Source organism: Anoplophora glabripennis, unplaced genomic scaffold, assembly GCF_000390285.2.
Source record: "Anoplophora glabripennis isolate ALB-LARVAE unplaced genomic scaffold, Agla_2.0 scaffold841, whole genome shotgun sequence".
Classification (NCBI taxonomy): domain Eukaryota; kingdom Metazoa; phylum Arthropoda; class Insecta; order Coleoptera; family Cerambycidae; genus Anoplophora; species Anoplophora glabripennis.
The window spans coordinates 119,308-128,105 of NW_019416931.1; positions in this window are offsets into that span (position 1 = coordinate 119,308).

Below are 8,798 nucleotides of genomic sequence, written 5' to 3' on the forward strand. Positions count from 1 at the left end.
TTATAAAAGATGCATTTTTTCTGGGGTTGAGGGCTATTCTACGAATTCGTAAATATGCCCATTGTTATTTTTTCGTTGAGCTAATCCAGTTTAAAAATAAATAAGTTTCTACGATGAATAGAAGCCGAGATATTGCAAAATTTACAGCGCGCATCAATTTGAACTTACTCGCGCGCGCGACTCGCTTGGACGAGCTTCCTCCATCACCACGCCGGACAGTTTACTTAGCAAGTACCTTCTCTTTAAAGGGCTCGTGAGTCGTTAATTTTCCGCATTTTTCAATGCAATCCACGGGAAATCGTAGTTTACATCGTTACATTTTATTCTGCGAAAAATTCAAGTCTTAATGTTTATAAACAATTGAGCTACGATTTAAAAAAAAATCTTAATTTGGCTCCTGTTGGTGCTTTTTCTTTAACTTGTATTTTTTGCCAGCTATCCATTGTATATATTTTCGGTGAAGTAGCATAAATAGCAACAATTTTATTCAAATTGTTTATAAGCGAAAAACGCAGGCATGGTTTTTTAATGCACAATTTGAGACTGTTAATGTCAAAAAACGGTAATATTTTTTAATAGGTCGCATAATTACGTCTTTAAGATTACAATGACGCTTTCAGAATCATGTTTGGTTGAAAATTAACGCCTGTACAGAGGCTTAAAGTTCATAACTTTTGGAGCCTCCGTAATAAACAAATTGAATTGTGCGAAATTGTGCATCTACAGCGCCCACTTAGGTACACTTTTAAAGTATGACAAAACCCTCAACTTGTCATAGGTTTTATAAAATTTTAACAATAAATTAAAAAATGGGCACTTTTCTTGTTTTTTTTTGCTATAACTTTTTTGTTTATTAACAGATTTTAATTTAACAAGACTCATTTTGTAGATAATTTTATTCCCGACAAGTTGTTTGTGAGTCACTTTTCGCTAAAATTGATGGTTTTCCCTGCAGTGAAAAAACTGTTTTCCTCACTTCTTTGTTTAAATAGAAAAGTTCTCTAATAACATTTTTTGACTCACGAGATGAGAGATGTCTTGTATTATGTTCCTTTAGACAATTTTACAATAATATCCCGGTAAGGAATTTTTTCGAGTTTCTCTTTTATTTTCGCTAATTTTCCTGGTGTAATTTGAGTAAATCTTCTTTAAAACTCAATCGTGTATTTTTCGAAAAAAAAAAAAACAGTAGTTTTATACTCTTAGTTTATTACAGCTTTTTGGTATGAAATGATAAAGCTAACAATCTCCTGAAGTTGTGACATGAACATAAAATAAGTGACTGCATCTCTAAGTCATCTTCAAATAAAAGTTATGAGAAAAACAATACTTGTGTTGTAACCATGAAATAAAGGGAAGTTAACATAAGAAACATGTCATTATTAACATGTTAAATTCACGAGACATATATCCACTTAGTTAACAAAGCTTTTTCTACACATACACTCACCCAAACGAATTCAATGACTCTACACACATCACAGCTACGCCAAAAATGTATCTGCTAGTAAAGTAACATCTATTCAACTACACTGTAGCAGCCCGTCACATATTGAGCTTTCCCGGCACAATTTCGCCAGCTTTCTATACCGAATATCCATCAAGGGAATTTAATTACTGACACCCCCACAATGCTTTATTAAAAACTGGAATACCTCTACATTACAAACTTTTCATATAATTTGAAGCCTGCCAGTCCCATAAAAACATAAAATGGCACATAATGTAATTAAAAACAATGCCGCGACGCTGCCGGAGTTCTCAACAAGGATAATCTCGAATACAATTTTGTGCTGGATATAGGCAAGTGCGAGTGGAACCAAAGGATTCACATTAGCATAGATGAAATACAGGGTGTCACAGAAATAAGCGCCAAAATTTTAACCGCTCTCAAAAGTGACAACTTTTATGTAACAGTTTTTTTGAAATCATATGTTTTTTAAAAATTTTTATCCATGGAAATAATACTAACGGACCGCCTGTAGTTACAGAAATACCTAAGTAACGTATGCTAATGTTTTAGCTGATCTAGAAGATGTTTAAAAATGTTTCCAAACTTTCATACAGTTTATTCAAATGAGTATTTTGAGTTAGTTTTGACAGAGGAACATGTTGAAGTAAGCTAGTCTGTGTAAAATATAAATAATTATGTAGGTACAAAGAAGTGCCACGGAACGACTCGAAAAAATTTATAATACCCCATGAAATATTACTGGAGTCAATTTAGGGGCTACGTCAAGTCGCTGACCCGCGTTATATATTAATCCCCACCAAACCAACCAGCCAGCAATCGCCCACTCGTTCCTGTGCGATTTAAATTTCCTCCATGTTCATGTTTTTGTCTTTCGAATCACGTACCCTGGAAAATCTTACGGATAGCGATGTTGAACTGTTGAGAACATCTGTCGTTGGCCATATAGTAATAGTCGCAGACGTCCCAGAAATGTGTCTCCCTCCACATATGACATTGCCGTCTCCAAATTTCGTCTATATAAACAATAAAGTAAGGTCTATCACAACTGACAGGACTGTCTGGAGCAGAACGGAAATAAATTGAGAAGGGATGTACGGGGATTTTTGGAGATAAAGGAAGCGCCTTATTTTATTCCAGGAAATATGTCGAGTTTGACTGGTACTAGCTTTATATTGAAATCCAGACAAATTACGGATAAATAAAATAAGATTTCTTCGAACCGGTTGAAAATTCAGACATTTTGGACGTTCGTTGTACTGGAAATTTCTACAAGAAAAAGTGAAAACCATAATTGTTACAATTGTTTCAGCTACAACAACTCCGCTTTTTTTTAATGAATGAAAACATATTCTAGTAATATCAATATTGGATTGGAAATTAAAACTGAAATTTCACGCTGTTTTATACGCTATCAAACAGGTAGATGTTACAACCAACTAGTCGGCCTTTCTATGATTTCTAATAAGATTGTTTTGAAACTAGAACATCCTGAAACATATACAGGCCATTCATTCCGAAGAACATCGGCAACGTTACTGGCTAATACAGGAGTTGATGTATTTAGCAATCAAGAGACACGGTGGACGGAAATCAACCACAATTGCAGAAAGTTATGTTGCTGACAGTTTAAGTAACAAAAATGAAATAGCCAACTGGATTATTTACAATGACACTTCAACTCTAGGTTCTAGTAGTACATCGCATCATGCTGTTTTAATGGATCAGTAAGATAATATTGAGCCTTCAGTGACTGAAATGGAGCGGTTAAACCATTTTGAGAAAAATGTGACAATTAGTAAACGCGAGAGGAATAATTATCCAGATTTTATAAATGTTGCTAAATGTAATAACTGTACAATTACTAGAAATATTCATTCATAACAATTAATAAAATGTAATGTTCATCAAATATTTCTATTTATTTGTTCATAAAATATGCATTTATAACTCGAAATCGGTTTTTTTCCCTAGGGAGGTAAGTTACCTCACTTATCATATCCATATCAACTTCCACTTATATGTTAAAATCCACTTACCTCCTTAAAAACAATGTATCAGTAGTCTATTTACTATAGTGGGAGCTGATACAATATATATCGGATCTAAATATTAACTAAAGTCAGTTGAGTTTACTTATTATAATCTTCACAAGGCTAACTTGGTAGAGCTTTATCAAAACTTGGTATGTATTGATTAATATCCCATCATGAATATTACTCATGTAAATCCTGTTTTCGGTTCCTTTTTAAGGGTAAGCTTTATCTCCCTTGGTATGGTATGATTCCAATATTATTAAAAGCATTAAATTGAAATATAAAGCGTAGCGAGACTATAAAAATGTCAAAGGTCCTTTTGCACTGCGTGAATATAAATTGATGTCAGCTTTCAAAACCAATGTTAACAAATTCAACATATTATCAAAATGGCGTTGAAAATATATCTATTTTTCTGTGAACAGTATTGAATAGCGTAAATGTAAATTTGGCACTTGCATTCAATTATTGGATTAGAATACATTTACCAAAGACTAATCTTCAACCTGCTACATCTTCGTGAGGAGCAAGAATTAACCCCTGAACTAACTTCCTGCATAATTTTGACCAAGTTTGGCAGTCGAAGTAAGGTACACTCGTATACATGCATATCCGAGAAAACAGTTATTTCTATGGAATACCTAAAACTAATTTAACAACTTTTGCAGGACTCTCTCAGATGTTTGTTTTGAGTTGCACACAATAGTTTTCCAACACGCCCCTGTATTTCTAAGGCTTAGGTCTCTCGTTCCCCGGAGATGCAGTACATTTAAAATAAATTATAACGGAATTGCGAAATTAAGAATACCGTGAATCACAAAGGAATGTAATTCCTTTTTCTGTTTGGACTCCAACGTTTACATGAGGGTTCTACAATATTTATTCGAAGTGATGATATTTGATGATCCAACTTCCTTTTAAAAACGTTTAGATCCTTTTGATATAAAATTCTCAGTGACAGTAAAAGTAATGCAGATTGTACAAAACAACAATTTATTTTAAGTCAGGGAAGTTGCAAAGATGTAACTTTTGATTTCACAAAAAATAATCCAAAGTTTAATTTTTTCTACCGTTTATGAGAAGCGCTAGGCTAATTCATAAAACAGAACCCCGCAATTTCTTCGCAGACATTGGCTATTCAATTCTTGCTCAATGTAACAAACTTATACGCTTCGCTACAATTATTTTGTTTGATAGTAACAGTTGATCAAGAATGACCAACTTGTTTCCATAATACGTTCTCCAAGTTGTATTCAACAAGTCAAGGGTAATCAATTGTCGGTGTTAGTAGTCCGTGGTGTAGTTAGATTATGAAATATTTCCACACAGCTAACCCAGGTGACATCACTGCATCATATATGACAAGAGGAATTCATGAACTGTCCACCTCTGCTGGTTTTGTGAAGTGTACTAATGCTACTCACTGGTATGAAGTTATTTGTAAGATATATGCATACAGTTTGAGAAACAAGTTTCGTAAATTTAGCAGGCGATTATTGGCATCATTTTGAACAAACAATTAATTGAAAAACTAAATTTAGTAAATGCCGATTTATTATCTACTCTTTGTCTCAATAGTTAACAATTATCGTTGTTCTAACATTCATCTTTGACAAAGACCTACATTTAATCAACGTACACTGTTTGACTGGGTAAGAAAAACAGCAATTTTAACTTTGAATTTTAATATTTTGACATTACCATTTTTAACACGATGGCGAATTTATTACAAGACTTTTCCATTTGTGAACGTTTACACTTATCCAAAAAATTGCATGAATAAAAGATTTGGCTGTCATTTAGGCAAAACGAAACCTGAAGTCTGATATTAACTTTCGACGAGGAACCAAATCAACAAATCAACGACAAATGTAACAGTCTTTATAGGCGCGAAGTTTTGTTCAATAAAAATACATTTTCATTAAGCATTTCTCGTCCTAAAAATATCCTTTTAGTCCTTGGAGGGTTGTAAAGACACTGACCGGACACAATAGATATACATTTCGATGAAAAAAGCTTCCTCCGTCCGTATTGTCTTTGCTGATAAAAGCTTATTGATACCACCCACGGCCCTTCTTCCGAAATAAGGCGTAAATTTAGTAGAATATCCATTATAAGAAAGGCCGTCTTGGGAGCAATTTCATTTACAAGATATATAAAACTCAAAGGTATAATAGTACGGAACGAAAATGAGTACGAAGCGGATAGTGGCTATAGGAAAACGTAAATAGTGGTTTAATAATGACAAAAGTTTTGTCGAGAAACTTGCATTTATTGCATTTATGTTCACTTTGAACATAAATTTGATCCAGGTTGTCTTAATATATTGAAATTACGCCAATTTCTACTCTAAATTACAAATATTTTTATGCATTTTGTATATACAGGATGTTTCATTTGGGAACTAATAATAGGAAGACATTCGGAGAGTTATCAATGAAATTTAACCGAGGGTATCCGAAAGCGTGATACAGAATTTACTTAAAAGAAGTTGAGGATGCCAAATGAGTCGGACATTAATATTTGTCCGATATCCTCATTCATATTTAATGGCATGTAAAAGCTTTGCCAATTTTTTAATTAATAAAATCTTTTTTTCTGTAAAAGAAGTCTTGCGTTCCTTTTGGGATACCCCTTACATATTGTATACTTACCAAACCTATTATGTTATAAGGTGAAACACTTACCTGTAACAAAAAAAAAGTAAATATTTGTTACAAATTAAAGTAACTTGATGCGATATCAGTTTAATATTGAGAAATATACACTTCCAAGGCAATTCGATTATTATCACACAATTTTTCTATAGAAAGTAATATAAAATTTACTAAAATGACTTCTTATTTGTCATACTTCCAAATATATAAAATTGATATTTCTTACGAGAGTTAAGGGGATGATATCGTGACATAATATATTGTATTAGAAAAAGAGGCTATACATCAATTCTGTCACCAGTTTTCTGAACTAAATATTGGATATTTTTTAAGCCATCGGGTACCAAGTGGATCGTTTCTCATTCTCTAAACAGTAAGATTTAGAAACCTGCAGTTTCACAGTTCGTTTTGGCATAAATTACTCTATCTTGTCATCCGTGAGCAAAACGGGTACGTTATTCAGACTCGGAATTACTGAGACCTACATTTAATAGTCTTACTAGTTGAAAAACTTTTAGTTTTTTCAGATTCAATTGTTCGAAGTGTCCTCCATTTTAATTAATACACAAAAACAACTGATTATCTCGAAAACAGTAATTTTTAAACACCATGTAGGTACATTTAATAAACTCTATCTAATATTAACCAAGGAATTCAAAAACGCAATAATATACAGGGCGTTTCATTCAAAATAACAAAATTATGTAGCGCCCACGCGAAATGGAAAACCCTGTGAAGCTAAAAATATTTTCGTTAGATGACCCACATGATTCCAGACAACTTTCATTAAAACCAATTTTTTTTTTAAATTTTACAGTTACAGAGTTACAGAAGAATCCCTCTTAGGTGGAACACCTTGTATATAGTGTATTTACAATTACAGGACGACTTTCATTGAAATGTCTTAAAAACTGACAGTCATATTAAGAAAATAAAAGAAACATCTTTAATATATAAAAGAAACGATTTGGTACTGAGGAGTGATATTCGAATATTTGCTTTGCATTTGCCATAAGAAGCTTTGATTCTAGTTTTTACAGATAATTATGACACACCTTGTATAACTCAGAAGAATTTGCTCCACAGTTTTACACTGCAACAAAAAGTATATACCTTCACTAAATCTGAAGAAGTGTAGAGGGTTTACCGAGTATAAAGTTCAATTTGTTTCCTCAAAGGCTTTTATAAAAGAGAGCGAATATAAATCAGAATTTTCCTATAAAAGAAGGGTAATGAAATCTATTTCGTTAGAATGGAATAAAACGCCAGGAGCTTGATATTCATAAGACTGAAGGCACTGAATTTGAACCTATAGATTACGATTCAGTTTGACAAACATAGAAAGAGTACAGCCGAATAGTAGTAGTCTTCTCTCTTTCTAATCCCGGGAAATAAATTCCACGACACAACAACCTGCGACAAGCTTAAATCTAACCTCAATTAATTTCAGTAAATCAATTGAGATCACTCCACAAAATTCTTGAGTATTGGAAGGCGTCGACCATTTAAAGGCGTTTCACTATTTTATATAAAGACGCCGAGCGCTTGCGTGGACGTGGCAAATTGGAGATTTTTAACGAAAAACAAATTTGAATAGATATTTTAAAAACTCAACATGTCAATAACACTTGTGTTTATATGCTGATATTAATTCATTTTTTTAAAGATCCGTTTTGTAGTTGGTACCAATTTTAGAGTCATTCTAAAGATCAGTAAAAATTTTGATGATAAAATTCAGGTAAGCTTCGTTCTATATTCCGCGTACAGTAAACAACGAACATTCAATTATTTTCCAACGACTGATTTTTAGATGGTATTTCTTTTGAGACTCTTTAGGGCGATATTGCTTGTAACTGTTAAACGGAAACTAATACCGAATTTCTCGAATAAAAGTTTATTAGAAAAACGAGAGCTATTTAACAGGAAAAAAAATTCAGTATGTTTCTAAAAAAAATAAAACTGATGACGCTGTTTCAGTCAAATCCCAATTGATTGAAAATGGAGCTTACTCATCTCATTTAACACCACGTGTCTCAAATTTTATTTAAATTTTTTGTATCCCATACTATCGAGTTTGAGACACCCTCTACAGTGCAACTGCTTTATTTTCCCTGAGAAGTGTTGAATGTCTCTTAATAAAAAATACTGTAGTCCAATAACCGAGACCTAAAAGGTGAAAATTTTAATTCGTTCCCTACAATCCAGTCAAGCGTTTGTCCAATTTACTGGCGCTATTAATTACCGCTACAATGAAGCTACAAAAAAAAAACGTGGAAAAGTCCAAGGCTTACATTAATAATTCTCCAATACAAAAAGGTGCTTTAATTAATGCAGAAGCGCGGAAAGAAAAAGGGATCCAAAGAGTGCACTTTTACAAAGAATTCTCGCGGCAAAGGCGGAAGTACTCTTTTTCCTTTTTTACGTTTTACGGCGACGTAACAAAACAAAATTATTTCACACCGGGTTTTATTCAGGCCCTTTATGTGTCATAGAACGCGAAGATGGATAATTATAGTGATGCGCCAGACGATATCAAAGGTAGAAACGAACATTATTAACGGACAAAATGCTTTACGGCTTCAGTTCTATGTAAAAAGCGGTGGATTTTAAATTCAATTTATGTGTCAGATGCAG